Source organism: Marmota flaviventris, chromosome 16 (assembly GCF_047511675.1).
Source record: "Marmota flaviventris isolate mMarFla1 chromosome 16, mMarFla1.hap1, whole genome shotgun sequence".
NCBI classification, from domain to species: domain Eukaryota; kingdom Metazoa; phylum Chordata; class Mammalia; order Rodentia; family Sciuridae; genus Marmota; species Marmota flaviventris.
Window position 1 is genome coordinate 36,280,866 of NC_092513.1, and position 15,547 is coordinate 36,296,412.

Here is a 15,547-nt window from a genome sequence, read left to right on the forward strand (position 1 = left end):
ATTTTTATGAAGTCATTTAATCCATCCAACAAATATTTATTATATACCCTTAATATCCAAGATATCTTATCAGGGACCACAGGATATATGATTCAGTTCCTGATCAAACAGAGTTTTACACAAGCCAGGAGTTTCAAAAGCATTTATTATTTAAAAAGACCAACAATGTAAAACAAAAATAAAGCATGGTCTGAGAACTGGAGGTGTGGAGCAGAATGTCTGGTGAGAAGGGAGCCCTGAGCTGCTTCTGGAGGGACAGGCGGCCCAGCGCTGGACAGAAGAGGGGAAGGGGACAGTCCTGTGGTGGAAATGTTGTGGGCAAAGTGATAGGGAAGGGAGGCAAGGTGCAGCTGGGTCCTTTAAATACCCATTGTTGGGTAGCTGGAGAGAGAGGCAGAAATATTCAGGTCAGTTCTATTTCTGTATATCATCAATGAATACTTGGATTTGTAATGTCAAGCACAATGTGACTTACATAGAACCAAGAAATAGTAGACAGAAAAAGATGACTCTGATAAAGATCCATATCACAATGCTTACAGATTTCTGGAAAAATAAATGAAAGAATATAAATAAATGATAAGTTAACCTGTGATCATAGGTAAGAAGCTTCCATGTTAATGTCAGCTATCTCCAATTACAAAAATCTATTGACTACAATCATGATAACAATCCTAATACATTGTTTCACAAATACCATATATGTGTATACACTGAAGGTCTGATAGCTACATAAACCAGTAAAATTCTCATATAGTTTGGATTTTTTGAGGGTTTAAAAAATTTGTTCTTTTTAGATATACATGTAAGTAGAATGTATTTTGACATACTATACATACATGGAGTATAACTTATTCAATGAGGATTTCATTCTATTGTTAATTTTTTTTTAGTTGTCAATAGACCTTCATTTTATTTATTTATATGCAGTGCTGAGAATCGAACCCAGAGCCTCACTAGTGCTAGGCAAGCGCTCTACCACTGAGCCACAACTGCAGCCCTAGGATTTCATTCTTGAGGTTGTACATGATGTGGAGTTTCACTGGTGGTGTATTCATACATGAACATAGGAAAGTTATGTCCAATTCATTCTACTGTATTTCTATTCTCCTTCCCTGTTCCTTCCCTTCCTTCCCCTTTATCTAACTCAATGAACTTCTGTTCTCTCCATCTGCCTAATTGTGTGTTAGAATCCACATATCAGAACATTCAGCCTTTGATTTTTGAGGATTGGCTCATTTCACTTAACATGATAGTCTCCAGATCTTTCTATTTACCAGCAAAAATCATAAAGTCATTCTTTTTATGACTGTGTGTAATATTCCATTGTGTATATATATATTACCTTTTCTTCACCCATTAATCTGTTGAATCACCTATGTTGGTTCCATAACTTAATATTTTTTTTTGTGAATTGAGCTGCTATAAACATTGACATAAGCTACATCACTACAGTATGCATATCTTAAGTCCTTCGGGTATATACCTAGGAGTGGGATAACTGAGTCAAATGGTGGTTCTATTCTGAGTTTTCTGAGGAATCTCCAAACTGCTTTCCAGAATGGTTGAAACAATTTGCAGGCCCACCAGCAAATTCATTCAACATTGTCCCCCACATCCTTGCCAACATTTATCGTTACTTTTATTCTTGATAATTGCTATTCTGACAGGAGTGAGATGAAATCTCAGTGTGGTTTTAGTTTGCATTTCTCTAATTGCTAGAGTCAGTGAACATTTTTCCACGTATTTGTTGACCATTTGTATTTCTTCCTCTGTGAAGTGCCTGTTCAGTTCCTTTGCACATTTATTGTTTGGGTTATTTTTTTGTTCTGTTTTGTTTTTTGTTCTTTGAGTTCTATATATATCCTGGAGATTAATGCTCTGAAGCACAGGTGGCAAAGATTTTCTCCTGTTCTGTATGCACTCTTTTCATCTTTCTGATTGTTTCCTTTGCTGTGAAGAAGCTTTTTAGTTTGATACCATCCCATTTATTGATCCTTGATTTTACTTCTTATGCTTTAGGAGTCTTGTTGAGGAAGTCGGTTCATAAGCAGAAATGATGGACAGTTGGGCCTAAATTTTCTAGTAGGTTCAGGGTCGAGGTCCTTGATCCAGCTTGAGTTGAGTTTTGTGCGGGGTGAGAGAGAGGGGTTCAATTCCACTGCTTCCTATGGGTTTCCAGTTCTCCATTATATGTTTATGACACCTTTATCTAGTATGAGATAACTGTATTTATGTGGCTTTTTCTGTTTCATTGGTTTCTATGCCTGTTTGGTGCCAATACTGTGCTTTTTTTGTTATGATAGCCCTGGAGTATAATTTATGGTCTGGTATTGTGATGCATCTTGCTTTGCTTTTTCTTGCTATGGATTGCTTTGGCTATTCTGTATTTTTCCAAATGAATTTCATGATTGCTTTTCCTATGTCTATGAAGAATGTCATTGGAATTTTAATAGGAACTGCATTAAATCTGTATAGCACTTTGGGTAATATGGCCATTTTGACAATATTAAGTCTGCCTATCCAAGAACATGAGAGGTCTTTCCATCTTCTAAGGTCTTCTTCAATTTCTTTCTTTATGTTCTGTAGTTTTTATTGTAGAGGTCTTTCACCTCTTTTGTTAGATGGATTCCTAAGTATTTTTTTTTTTAGGCTATGTGAATGGGATAGTTTTCTTAATTTCTCTTTCAGCTGATTCATCATTAGAAACAAAGTGCTTTTAAGTAAAGCATCTTCAATGCCAGGCTAAGGAGTTGAGCTCTGCTCTTGGAGCAATGGGGTGACACACAGGTGGCAAGAGGGCAGACAATTAGAAAGGAAGGCGGATGAGAAGGTCATTGCAGGGTCTAGGTAGAAGGCTTCCTAGGGGAAGTAGCAATTTTTAAGTAGACCCAGGGAGCCTGGCTGGGTTGTGCTAGCAAAAGTCTAGAGGGGGGCAAGCCTCACTTTTGGCCAAAACTCACACTATCACAAGTCTGGGGCTGGCACAATGCATGTGGTAAGGCTGTATGGATAACTGCAGCCAGGGCCTGGCCTTCAGGATATCTGTATTCTTGGAGAAGGCCTTCCCCAACCTTAAGATTATAAAAATTATTTACTAAATTTTTCTGCAGCTTGACATTTTGTAACTTTTTTTATACTGGGGATTCAACCTGGGAGCACTCTGCCACTGAGCTACATCCCCAACTCTTTTTATGTTGACACATTCTCATGAAGTTACTGAAGCTGGCCTTGAATTTGAGATCCTCCTGCCTCAGCCTCCCTAGAAGGTGGAATTACAGGCATGTGCCACTGGGCCTGGCAACAATTTGTAATTTTGAACTGAATCTGCAGACATAGGATTTCACGAGACGTGCCTCCCGTCTCCCAAGAAGGTAACCCACACTCACAGTGGAGTCCTAAGCTTATCACTAGAGTTGGTCAGGCCCCTTCCCATTTGCCAAGAGAGTGCCTGGTATATAGTAGGTGCATAACCAATGCAAAAGTTTATAACCTTGGCTTTTATGAAAGGCCTTGCTTATGTCATGAATTGGTTTGGTCATTTAGCCAACTACATGAGCCCTTACGACAGGCTAGGAGCCACACTACCTCTCTGGCTTCCAGTTCATCCTTCTGGGGGTAGAGGGTATTGCAGGTTTGCCTGCCAGGTGGGACATAGATCTGAGCACTAGAGAAAAATGGGCTGAAAGTCATCTCTGTGGGGAGCCTGGGGGGTCAGCCATGTCATCATGTCCAAATATGTTATCTGAAGGAAACAATATTTTGGCTATCTTACTCTATTCAGGCTGCTCTAAAAAAATAACAAACTGAGTGGCTTAGAACACAGAAATATATTTCTTAACAGTTCTGGAGGCTGGACAATTCAAAGTCAAGGTGCCTGGCTTGTGGTCAGCTGACTTTTCCCTGTGTCTTCACATGCCTAAGGGAAAGATCATCTCTCTTGTGTTTCTTTTTAGGAGGGCACTAATCCCTCCAATGGGGCTCCACCCTTGTGACCTAATCAGCTCTCAAAGGCCTTACCTCTTGTACCATCACATTGGGCATTAGATTTCAGCAGATGGATGTGGGGGTGGGGGGAGTATAAGCATTCATTCACTGATGTATATGACAGTAACAGTGGCTACTAGTCCTCTGTGCCAAGCACTGTGGTCTAAGCACTCTATGATATAAGCTGTATATGAACTAAGAACAATCAGACTCTAAAGCTTAGTCCTTTAACCTCTCTCCTCTCCCTTCCCATATGAAATAGGATTGCATTTGGCTGTAGGTAACAGAATCTGATGATGACCTAAACAGATGAGGGGTTCACCAAACCTATTTCCAGTGCTAACACAGAGCCTTGTACATATTAAATGCACAATAAATGTTTATTAAGTAAATATAAGAGTGATTGCTGTCCTTAAATAATAATTCTGTCTTGCATTAACATAACATTTTATTGTTAGCACTCTTTCCTGGTAGTTTCTAGAAGTACTAGCATTCTCATTTCAGGGGTCACAGAGAAGCCCCTATGTTATTCTACCTGTGCAAGCAACTCTGCAGAGATCAGGACAGGTTTTAATATCTCCATTTTGCAGAGGATAAAAAAAACTGAGGCTTAGAAAGTTTAAATGATATGTCTGATGTCATAGAATAAGGGCATTGTAGTGTAGAATTCAAAAATCATTTTTCTGGGGTCAATATGCTCCATGGGTATCCCTCTCCCTCTTAAGAACTTGGTGGAATTCAAAAATCTAAGATGCATGCATATATATATATATATATATATATATATATATATATATATATACTTTTTTTCCAACAGTACTGTTTTAAAATGAGTATAGAGATTTTACCATTGGACTCTTTTTATTAGATGCAATAAGCTGGGTGCATCTAGGGCCGGGTGCTGTACGGGAGGTGTGGGCATGACTGGCTGGAGCTCTTCCCTCCCTCCCTCCTCCTCCTCCCTCCCTCCCCCTTCCCTCCCTACCCCCCTCCCTCCTTTCCTCCCCTTCCTCTGTAGTCCTGGGTCCTGCTTTGGAAGCAGCTGTGAGGCCCTGTTCTGAAGGCAAGGGGGAAAAGCATATTAGTTCTCTAGTATGATAATCATATAACGGAAATTTATGGTGCCCCAGAGGGAGAGAATTACAAATGGATGAAAGGTGACTGCTTAATGTGCAGGCCAATTTTTTTAGGGTGTAAAAATAAATAGAGGAAAATGGAGTGCAAATAGCACCGGAGGCAAATGGAAGGCAAATGGGCCCGTTTTGTTGGTGCTCCCGCTGCCACCCACCACCCCGCATGACGACAGCCATTTTTAACATTTCCTACATTGTCATCTTTCAAGTGGTGCTACAGTCTCTCAGTTATTTGCCAGACTTCAGGAGGTTTCTAGAGCTCCCAGTGGATGAGAAATACCTTTATGCCGGTCTCTCCTTCCCCTGCTTCTGCAGTCCTGTCCTCCCCACCGCCATAGGGCCCATTGCTGGTTCAAGCCATGGGCTGGGTGGGCAGGGATGGGGCAAGAGCTGTGGCTGCCTCCCTCGTTGTCCCTTGGTGCAATCCGTCATGTAAGGAGTATCTGCATAGGTGTGGGGGCACACCACAGGCAGCCCCTCTGAGGGGCGTGAGGGACCAGGAGCCTGTCTTCCATCAGGCCCTTACTGATGCACACGCTTCAGGGTCCTTCAGATGTCCTGGCCTCTGGCTCAGGCCTTCTTCCTCCCAAACGACAGGACAGGGCATCTGGAGCTCTACCCCCGCTATAAAGCATACCCAGGGACCTGTGCCTTGAATGCATAGCCTAGGTGGGAGTTTTGCTGACTGTCCTGTCCTGCAGGCCTCGTCCACCCTGGGTCTGACCTGCACCCTCTCAGGAGTTCCTGGTGGGGAAGCTGTCAGGACATGCAATGTGACCCATTTCTGCCCCGAAATCCACCTGTGCTCCACCAAGACCACTGGCTATTCAGTAGGTGACTTCTCTCGGTTGCCAAAATCCTTCCCCATTCCAGGCATCATGACTCTTCTGGAGGCCCCCAACACTCTGCCTGTTGCGGATGCTATGAGACTTAGTAACCAAGGCACTCTGTCCCCTTTGTCTCTGCCTGATGCCCTGGCTATGTGCTAATTTCCTATTCCCATCTCCTGCAGGTGGGTGATGTGTTTCAGGGTTTGCTTTGGGCTTCTCTTTCTGATTCTCCTTCTTTCTTTACTTTAACCTCTCTTGGGTCCAAATACATCATGCAGCCCCATCTCAGCAGGGCCGTAGAGGAGGAGACTGGTTCCTCCAGGACTAGATAGGGAGGGGATGGAGGGGGAAGGTCCTTGGCAGCAAGGGGCCACAGGAGGCTTGGCTTGTCCTCATCTTCTTGGAACACAACCCATTTTCTACTGTTCAGGCCCTGTGTGATTCTCAGCTGCCTGAGACTTATCCCACTGCCCTTCCAGCTGAGCCCACCATGTGGGCCAGGATTCTGACCGGAGGGATCAGGGGAGGCCCAGACTGCAGCCTCTGGGAGGATGCTCCAGAGGCAGCTCTAGGGGCTGTCACAGACTGAGGCTTCGCCCCTGCCTTCCCACATTTTGGTTGCCGGTTCCCAGTGACAGTGGAGATCAACCAGTTCTCCAAAGTAGAGGGCATGTGCAGGGACTCCTTCTGGGGTTTACTCATTGTGGCCTCACTCACCGTCATGGTCAGAGCTGGGTTTGCCCTTGTGTCTCCATGGGCTTTCTCCCCAGCATCCTGGCTGCTTCTGTACTCCTTAGTGTCAAAAATACAGAGCCAGGGTGCTGCACGTGTTCGTGGTTGGAAGCTGATGGTGAGCCCAGGGATATCTTCCTTTCTCTCTCACCGAACTCAATAATGCAGCCCATTTCTGTTGTCTTCCAAGGTGAAGTGTGCAGAATTTCAGTTTCTTCTGAGTTTTGTCAGAATGAGCCAGCACCTCTGAGCTCAACTGCTCATGGTTATGGATGATGTCTGGCATCTGGAAGCAGAGGGCCAGACCCAGAGCTGGGGGGACTCCACTGGGTCCCCAGAAGTGGGCTGCTGGCTGGTGGTTCTGTGATACCAGGCTCTTCTTTATCAGAAGCCCTTTTCTAAGCCCCTAGAACACATCAAAGCCTTAAAAAGTATATAATAGCTGGGAGACAGGGCAGAATGACCCAGAGACACAAGGAATCATAAGCATAAGCCAGAGGGCTATTTACCTGCCCCCACTCCAAGAGCTTAGGAAGGGCAAGGTCAGGCAAGTTGGAACTTCTTGGAAGAAAGTTCATTTGATTTTGTAGGAGAAAAAAATGAAATAACTCATCAAAAAAAATCCACATCAAAATGATATATAGGAGTTTTTTTTAATAAAAATAAACCATGAATAAGACATAAATCCTCTACAAGCCCACTGGAAATGGATAACAATAATATTGGGTTTACTGCTTTGCTCCCTAAGTGCAGATATTTATTATAATTCAGGGCAATTCATTGTGCTAGTCTAGCATTTATAAAATTCTCATCATGGAATTAGAGTAAGAACATTTACTAGGAAGTATTGTTATAATAACTGTAATTAGTGGCTTGTAAACAGCCATAATTCATTGTTTAGAGGGGGGAAAGTGTGGACAGTGAAATGTGTGCCTGGCCTCTCTCCTCTGAGCGTTTCCATCACCTGGAGTGCATGTCACCCAGGCGGCCAGGGCAGGGTGTGACATTGGACATGGCCAGCCTCCTTGATCCAGGCCAGTGGGTTTTCCCCTATTGATGGGAGGACAGTGCCAAGGCCCACTACCCATGCCAGCCTCTGTTCTTTTACAGCTTCTGCATCTGGATGCACAGCAAGTTGGATTCTCCAAGCAGAAGCCTGGTGGCCCACCTGAAAGAGGAAACTGGCCAGGCAGGGGCAGGCTGGTCCCACTGTGACATGGTGTGAGTCCTCGGGCTACAACACAGGACCCGGGCGCTGTTCAGACCCCTCGTGTCTTGTGTTGCAGCCGGAGGGACACAGGTCTGCAGCAGAGCCTGCCCCGTGGCCCTCCAAGGGACTTGGTTCAGGGAACTGAGACAAAGACTTTGGGGAAGCTGAGGTGGAAGAGGGGTAGAGTGTCCAGCAGACTGGCCAGTACCATCACCCTGGGAAGCACCCACCTGGCCAGGCCCACCCTTGTCCAGGTTCCTTCTTGTGCATGGGTGGCCCCCATTCCCAGACCCCACTCCAGGTAGCTGATGCTAGGTGTGGGTGGTATGTTTTCTGCAAGGGGTGGATTAAACCACTGGCAGCATCAGGGCGGTTTCATTAATGGCATTACTTTCCAATGATACAGAAATTCCAGAAAGAAATGAAATCACATGACTTTCAACAGGGAAGAAGCCCCCAAGGAGGACCCTGAAAGCAAAGTTGGGAAGTGTCAAAGACAAGCTTCCTTTATCCACTCAGGTGGTCACAGCACTGGGGCAAGGAGAGCTGGGGCCTCAGGCTCCAATGAGTGACCACTACCTTTATAACTGGGGTCTGGGGGTCATATTTCTTCAAGTTGCCTGCTCAGGGGAAGCATCCTTCAGTCAGATCTAGATCAGCCTCAGTCCCCAGTACCGTCCAGGTGTGACCTTGAAGGCACCTGCCCTGCATCCACTTATTTCTTCATTTTTCAAGAGTCTCTTGCTATCACAGTGCCTCCTCTTTTACAAGAAATGTGCTAGTTTTCTTTTCAGTGGGTTGGGGGGAGGTACAAGGGTATTGGGGATTGAACTCAGGGGCACTCGGCCCCTGAGCCACATCCCCAGCCCTATTTTGTATTTTATTTAGAGACAGGGTCTCACTGAATTGCTAAGCACCTTGCTTTTGCTGATGCTGGCTTTGAACTCATGATCCTCCTGCCTCAGCCTCCTGAGCCACTGGGATTACAGGTGTGTGGCACAGCACATGACTAAGGAATGCACTAGTTTTAAAATGTAATTGCTTCAGTGTTTTACCTTCTCCTGAATGATTTGGAAGGGAGTAGAATAAAATGGGAGCCGTCATTTAAATCTAAACTAAGAGCAAAGCCAGGAAGTTGGTAGGTTTGAGATGAAGGGAAGGCCCTGGACCATAAGGTTCGGCTACAGCACAGGTAACAGTCAGGTAAAGGCAGCCTCTGCTGAATTGTGTCTGGAAGCCTGGACACTGTCTTGGTGAGGTCCTGCTTGAGAATGACTGTCAAGAAGCCAACCCCAGACTGGGCCCAGAGGGACAGCTGCAGCGCACAGACAAAACTAGAGGAAAAGTGATCGAGCAAGCTCTGGATTCCATCAGGACCCGGCAAGTCATTTGGTAAGGTTTTTATTACTGTGTTTTCATTGAAAAGTTACAGTTGGCTCTTCTTTTTCCTTCCCTGTCGGAACAGTTCTGTTGCAAAACCACTAGGTGGAGCTGAGCAAGAGGGGCCTGAGGCCGGGAGTCTCAGTGGTTCAGAGCAGGACTTTTGACACCTGTGGGTGAGGTTGGTGCTCTGGGGCTTGGGGAGCTGCTTAGTGGTGGGGGAGGAGTCAGGCCCCCGCAGGGTGAGGAGGGCGTCCACGCTGTCGGGTGGGACTGGGCTCGTCAAGAACAATCTAATAAGACACCTATAATAGTATTTAACTCTGTTTCTTTATATGTGCTGTTGTTTTGCCTGTTTTACTCTTTCTCTGTGTTCTGGACCCAGCCATACATTGTTAGGGCTTTTGCTTTAAGTGATCAATAGTGTTTCAAAACCTTTTTGATTTCGAAATAGTTGCAGACTCTCAGGAAGAAATGAGTACAGAGAGTCCTGTGCATCCTTCCCACCCCAGCCCCACGAGTACCATCCTACCTAACTAGAACCCCACATCAAAAGCAGGAAATGTATATTGGTATATTATTCTTAACTGTCATTTTCAGATTGTACCAATATTCCCAGATGAGTGAGTATACGTATTTCATACAACTTTGCCACATGTGCTGATTTATGTGATTACCAACATAAGCAAGACTCAAAAGTGTCCCATCACTTCGAAGGAACTTCCTTGAACTACCTATTAGAGTCATACCGCCCTCTGACCTCCTCCTATCCCTCCGGGCAACCATTAGTTTGTTCGCCATCTCTGTATTTCTTTCAATTTGAGAATATTACACAAATGGAATAATATAGTATGTCTTCTTTTTAAGATAGACTTTTTTCACTCAGAATTATGCCCCTGAGTTCCATGCCATAGGCATCATTTATCAATAGTTTGCTCCTTTTTATTGCCCAAATAGCATTCCACTGTAGAGATGTACCACAGTTGCTTATCCATTTGCTTTTTTAGGACATTTCTGTGTTTTGGTAATTACAAATAAAGCTGCTATGAACATTCATGTAAAAGTTTTTGTGTGAACATAAGTTTTCATTTCTCTGGGATAAATACCCAGGAGTGCAGGTGCTAGGTCATATTCATGTGTGTTAATTTTATAAATAGTTGCCAAATTATTTTCCAGAGCGGTTGTCCCATTTTACACTCCCACCAGCAATGTAAGAAATACTCAGTTTTCCCACATTCTTACCAGCATTTACAGTTATTATATTTTGTTAGTTGTTCTATGAACTTTATAATAATAGCTCATTGTTGTTAATTTTCACTTATCTAATGACTAAGTTGCATTAACCTAATGCTAAACAACTTTTGTTATGTTTATTTGTCATGTGTCTGTCCTCTTTAGTGAAATGTCTGTTAATGTCTTTTGTGAGTGTTCTAATTGGCTTGCTTTATTTCTTTCTGAGTTTGTGAGTTCTTTGTATATTCTAGATATAATAGAATATTATCAGATATGTAATTTGCAAATATTTTCTCCCAGTCTGTATCTTGTCTTTTTCATCCTCTTACAGTCTTTCACAGTAAAAATAAGTTTTTTAAAAAAATATTCTTTAGTCATTGATGGACCTTTATTTTATTTATTTATACGTGGTGCTGAGAATCAAACTCAGTGGCTCCTCACACATCCCAGTCAAGTGTGCTTACCACTGAGCCACAGCTCCAGCCCGAAAACAAATTTTAATATATCAATTTATTTTTTCATGAACTGTGCTTTTGGTGCCAATTTTAATGGCTAATGATGTTGATTCAGCTCTAAATTCCAAAGATTTTTTCCCCCTGTATTTTCTTCTAAAAGTCCTATAGTTTTGCGTTTTACATTTAAGTCTCTAGTTCATTCTGAATAACTTTTTATATAAAGCCAGAGGCTTAGATTGGGATTTTTTTTGTGTGTGGTTTTGCTTTGTTTTTCTCCAGTTGCTCCTGCACCATTTGTTGATTAGACTCTCCATTCTCCACTGAATTGCTTTTGTACTTTTGTGAAAAGATGGTTGGGCCTATTTGTGAGGCTCTTTTTTTGGGTTCTTTGTTTTGTTTCTGTGTGTCTATTTCTCCACCAATATATGCTGAAGTCTTTGCATCACAAACATGGTCTTGATTACTGTAACTAAAAAGTAAGTATAAAAAATGGGTAAAGCAATTAGTTCCCCTTTCTTCTTCTTTTTCAAAGCCTTATGGCTATTGTCGGACCTTTGCCTTTCCATAGAGAATAAACTTTTCTTCGACTTTTTTAAAAGAAAGACTTTTAACCAGTCTCTTATTTTTGTCCCCATATTTTACACTTTCTAAGACTCTACTTCATCCTACAGATCTGAGCCTCTAAGATTGTTTCTCTTTAGCATTCTTTTGTAGTGCCAATCTGTTGTTAATACATTCTATTTTTATTTGTCTAAACATGCCTACACTTTGTCTTCATTTTTGGAGCGTATTTTTTACTGGATGTAGAATTCTAAGTTGACCAATATTTTCTTTTAGTGCTTTGAAAAACGCCATTCTACTTCTGACATCCATAGTTTTTTGATAGTCAGGCATGGTGGCACACACCAATAATCCCAGCTGCACAAGAGGCTGAGGCAGGAGAATGGCAAGTTCTAGTCCAGCCTGGGCAACTTAGCAAAACCTTATCTCAAAGTGAAAAACAGAAAGGGCTGAGGATGTAACTTAGTGCACACCTGCATTCAATCCACAGTGCTAAACAAACAGAGCAATAAATTTGTACCCTAGTGTAATATGTTCCCTTTCCCTTAAAAACCGCTTTAAGGATTTTTCTCTTTATTCTTTGGTTTTTGGAAGTTTGGCTATGATGAATGTAGGTATTTGGTCAGCTTTTTTGCTGCTGTGACCAAAAGACCTGATAATTTTTTTTTTTTACTTTTACTTTTAACAGTAAACGTTTACTTTGGGGCTCACAGTTTCAGAAGTCTCAGTCCATAGAAGGTCAACTCCATTTCTGGAGGCTCGAGGCGAGGCAGAACATCACGGTGGAATAACATTGCAGAGGAAAGCAGGTCAGGACATAGCCACCAAGAAGCAGAGAGACGGAGAGACACACAGAACTCCACTTTTCAGCGACAAAATATAAACCCCAAAAGCATGCTTTTAAGGACCCATCTCCTCCAGCCACATCCTGCCCACAGTTACCAAGTTAATCCTTATCTGGAGATTAATGCACTGATTAGGTTAAGACTCACATAACCCAATTATTTTACCTCTTAACTTTTTTGCATTGTATCATATGTAAACTTTTGGGGGGCCACCTAATATCTAAACCATAAGAGTAGATATTATATTCATCTGCTTGGGATACACTTAGGTTCTTGGATCTGTAGATATATTTCACCAATTTTGGAACAATTTCATTCTTTATTTCTAAAAACATTTCTTACCCATTCTGTATTATCATTTTGGGACACACATTCTCTCTCTATTAGACTGTCTGATAACGTCTCACAAGTTTCAGATAGTCTTACTCTTTAATTATCATCATCATTATTATTATTTACTTTATGTGGTTTACTTTGTATGTTAGGCAGCTCTTCATAGCTGTGACCAAAATACCTGACAAGAACAACGTAGAGGAGAAAAATTTTATTTTGGGCTCACAGTTTCAGAGATCTTAGTCCATGGTCAGCCAACTCCATTGCTCTGGACCTGAGAGAAGACTGAAGATCAGGGTGGAAGGACATGGCAGAGGAAAGCTGCTAAGCCCTTGGCAGTCAGGAAGCAGAGCAAGTTCAAAAAGTTGGGGACAAAATATATAATCCCCAAGGCATACCCAGTGACCCACTTCCTCCTGCCATGCCTCACCTGCCTACTGTTATCATCCAGTAATCCACTCAAATTATTAATCCACCAGGTAGATTAATCTATCAGGTGGATTAATACACTGATTAGGCTATAGCTTTCATAATCTAATCATTCCACCTCCTGCATTAATGTGTGAGCTTTTGTCGGGGATGCCTCATATCCAAACCATAACACTTTGTTGTATTGATTTAACTTTGAGTTTACTGATCCTTTCTTCCTCTGTGCCCAGTTCTTAGTTAATACCTTCAATAAATTATTTATTTCAGATATTATGTTTTCAATTCCATGAAGGATGGATTCTTTAAGCATTTCTCTTTCTCTTCTGGAATTCCCCATCTACTCATCCATTTTATGTATTTTCCTCTAAATCTTTGAATATATTTGTAATAGTTATTTTATAAAATTACTCTTCAGTAATTTTGATATCTGAGTCTTTTGTGGGTGGGTTTAATTTGCTGTTTTTCTTATTGATTAGGGACCACATTTTCTAGTATTTTTTTTCTGAATGCTAGACATTATAGATGATATATTGAGCAGCTCTAGACTATGTTGACTTTAAGATTATTAAACTTTGGGCTGGCAGGCAGTTAAATTATTGGTGGGTATTCTTGGTCTTGTAACTTCTTGGTTTTAGGTCAGGTTTTTTTAATATCTGACAATTTTGGAAAAGTGGATTATAATAAATCTCGGTGGAAAGTTATGAAGTATGTGCTTAGAATCAATCTAGAATCCTTTTCTAGAATCTATAGTACCTAATAGTGCATTATGTGAGAAATTGAAAAATAGTGGAGACACAGGTTTCTGTGAATCTAATGGATGAGGATCTATTCAAATTCTAGCCCAATTCCAATAATTTTAATTGTCATAATTTTTCTGGATAGAAGTCTTAAAAACGTTACCTGTTTGACATATCTCATTAATCACTCCAAGTGATGTTACCAATTGTTAAATCTTTGCATCACAAATAATTAGATAAGCTTACAAAGAGATTATCTGCAAGGATTTTTTTTTTTTTTTTTGGCAGTACTGTTTATAATACAAAGAGATAGCCAGAGAGAAAAATACCCAAATGTCTTTTATAGATGATTAATTAAATAAATGTACCACAGGTTCTATACAATAGAATGCTATGCAAATAATTTATTGACCAGCATAGGAAAATGTGTTCGTTATATATTAACTGAAAAAAATTTACCAAACAGTATGATCCATTTTCCATAAACAGAAGTGTTTATGTATGTATGTATGTGTGTGTGTGTGTGTGTGTGTGTGTGTGTGTGTATTTAAATGTTATTAGAAGTAGGAAATGGATAATTTTTATTTTATTTTTTGTTTGCATTGGGGTTCTCAACACCACCCTCAGGTTTTTTTTTATATCTTTGTTTATTTTTCTGTGCTGCTGAGAATCAAACCCAGTGCCTCACATGTGCAAGGCAAGTGCTCTACCACTGAGCCACAACCCCAGCCCCATTTTCTTACAATTTATTATAGCAAAAGGCTACAGGTTAAAATCAACAGAGGGAAAAGTCACCTAGGATGGAGTGCAGGAAAGCCTCTGGTTGTCCTTTCATAGTGGAGTCACATGGACAGCAGCATATGACAGCACATGGGAATTGTTGCCAAACAGGGAGGTCACTGGGGCTTTGGTTTTCAGGGCTCAGTCACCTACACATTCAGTGTCTGCAGGACTAACCTCAGCTACTCAGACTCCAGGTGAAACTGACATAGTGTGGCCCAAAGTCTCAGGCATACAAAGCCACTTTCATTAGGCACTATCTCCTGAAGGCTTAGAGGCCATCTTCCGGGAGCTGGGCCCAGGGCCAGTTCTGGAGATGGAGCAGGGTTTGAACAGCCCAAGCCTGATGAGTTAACTCTTTACTGTACAATGCTTTTCTTGTTTCTAGTGTTTTACAATAACCAGATATTATTTTTATCACCACAAATAGCAAACTACTTATGTTCTGCAAAAGATGAAATGTATCAGTAATGTTTTTGTAAATGTCCTTTTAATATTGTTAGGTGTTACCAAATTAAATCTCTGCATGACAAGTTTCTGTGCTGCCAGAAGTGACATCTCAATAACTAACTATAGGTGAAATATATCATTATGAAGCAACTTTCTTGCCAGGAATCCCCAGTACTTTACAAATAGGCTCATGAATTCACACCAAAGAAGGTGAGGAGCCAACTCCCTTACTTCATTCCTAAGAAGGGAATCTCACTTCATGGTGCCAAATGATCTGAAAGTCAGAAACAGAGAGATAAGAAACTGACTGCCTGAAGTATTTGTCGCCCCAGGCACTTGTGATTCAAATAACCTAAAACCATTTAGCTCTGTTGACTATGTTATGAATTAAGCATGGAACATTCCAGAAGTCTGACCTGTTTAGAGACTGTCATTGCCCCACTGTTCATTGT

The 15,547-nt window shown here is 41.7% G+C and overlaps 1 long non-coding RNA gene across 1 annotated transcript; it reads left to right on the plus strand.

The window, feature by feature from the left end:
• Positions 1–7,998: 7,998 nt before the first annotated feature.
• LOC114093011 (uncharacterized) lies at positions 7,999–13,396 on the plus strand. The gene is made up of 2 exons (XR_003582839.2): positions 7,999–9,284; positions 12,210–13,396. It is a non-coding gene; the product is annotated as an uncharacterized lncRNA (long non-coding RNA).
• Positions 13,397–15,547: the final 2,151 nt, after the last annotated feature.